This window comes from Amblyomma americanum, chromosome 11, assembly GCF_052857255.1.
Source record: "Amblyomma americanum isolate KBUSLIRL-KWMA chromosome 11, ASM5285725v1, whole genome shotgun sequence".
Classification (NCBI taxonomy): Eukaryota; Metazoa; Arthropoda; class Arachnida; order Ixodida; family Ixodidae; genus Amblyomma; species Amblyomma americanum.
The window spans coordinates 36,408,714-36,410,388 of record NC_135507.1 but is presented as its reverse complement, the minus strand read 5'-3'; the positions used below and the strand labels follow the sequence as shown (position 1 = coordinate 36,410,388).

The window sequence follows — 1,675 nt, the reverse complement described above, 5'->3', positions numbered from 1 at the left end:
GATATCGAGACTATCGACTATCTTCTGTGATAATGGATGTGCCCTCTGTTCCTATTTTCCGTTCTTTCGGGTTATCTTCATTGTGGTAGGCGGACGAGATAACAGCAACGAGATAACTTCGGCACTACTACTCTGTGCGATGCATGTGTCACCCACGTCTAGTACAGGGACAGATGTCTGGAACGTCGCCTAAGAGCCCGAGTCTGCGTAACGTGGATAATGAAGACTCCGCGGCGAGGTTCGAAGTCTCAGTTTCACGTGTCCGACTGTTGTTTGTGAAGGCGTGCTGTTTGTTCTACGTGATTCATGGCGACGTGTTCGGTTTCCCTTCGAGTGGGACCTGGGGTAAACAATGTCTGGTCCTGGCAACTTGAAGCACTTGACGTCAAATTGGCATTGTTCATCGGCTATGTCGATAAAAAGATCGCGCAACTACGTTGCTTGGACACTCGGTCTCGGAGGTTGTATTGCCGATGGCGTTAATTTTAATAACGCTTTAACTGTGGTGTACAGATGCGACTAGAATAATACGGAGCACAGGAAAGGTCGCAGATCTGCGGAGATGTGCTTATGCGCGCCACCTAGCATGAGCGTCGGGAACTTTGCGTGTCAGCACGCGCAGAGGTGCGCCGGGGCACGGACCCACTTTTTTGCCGCAAGCCTATCACTGCTTAACGTATAGTCTGCGTGCCTGCAGCAAAGGAAAGGCTGCGCGCTTCGTAGCGCAACACAGCTTGGCGCCCGGCGCGCGACATCGACGATAAACTCAGCACGCTTGGAGGAAGGCATCACCTGGCGGAATTGCTCGGAACAGCTCAGCATCTTTCGAGCAAAGATAACGACAGGGTTGAAGCAAAGAGTGGGGCTCGGTGGCGGGTGCTCTCGCTGCGCGCGGACGGCCAAGTGTTGCTTTCTGTCGTCGATAGGTGGCGCTTAGATGCAGTTTCTCAAAACAGCAGATCAAGGAGGCGTTTTATAACTCAAGAGTCAGTGCCCTACTCTTTGAAGCTAAGTCAGGATGTCTTAGAACGCGCAGCTGTAAAAAGAAATTTAACGAAGGTGACACATGTGCTGGGTGTGGTAAATCTGTAGAAACAATAGAACACCTCATACTAAAATTTGATGGTATCAGTCCCGATGTCGATACAGGAACAGTCACTCTTTCTGAGGCCCTAGAGTTTAGAGATAAAAATAGTCGTGAAAATAAATCTGCGGTGGAAATAAACAAAAGGCGATTGGAGGATTGGTGGCTCAAAAGCAGAGAGGTCACATGAGGTTAAAAGTGTAGGAAGACGTATTTTAAAGAAAGTGGCGAATTTTATTAACAGCTTACAACACAGTTAAACAAACATAAAGGAAAAAGAAAGCTGAGCATGGTTGCAACTGCCATCACCCCGTTTCAAAGGGGGCGCTCCTACCTTCCATCCATTCATCCATCCATCCTTGATGCGTCACTTGTCGCGTGCTCCGTATTATTATGGCCGCGCCTGCACGTTCAGGAACTCTGGAAGTCGAAACCTGGATAATCACCCCCCCATTCTCACACACTACAACAGCACGAATACACAGCTCTACACACTCCGACGGCGTACCTCATAGCTCAAATTTATATTTCGTATCTAAGTTGAGAAACAGTGCTGTGTAATTTGCACAAAATATTCGCCCGTCTAGTTGT

General features: G+C 48.6%; 1 long non-coding RNA gene across 1 annotated transcript in view; it reads left to right on the top strand.

Moving 5' to 3' along the window:
- Window positions 1-1,675, top strand: part of LOC144110772 (uncharacterized) — a 189,539-nt gene that overhangs the window by 26,963 nt on the left and 160,901 nt on the right. The gene's annotated exons all lie outside the window — the stretch shown is intronic.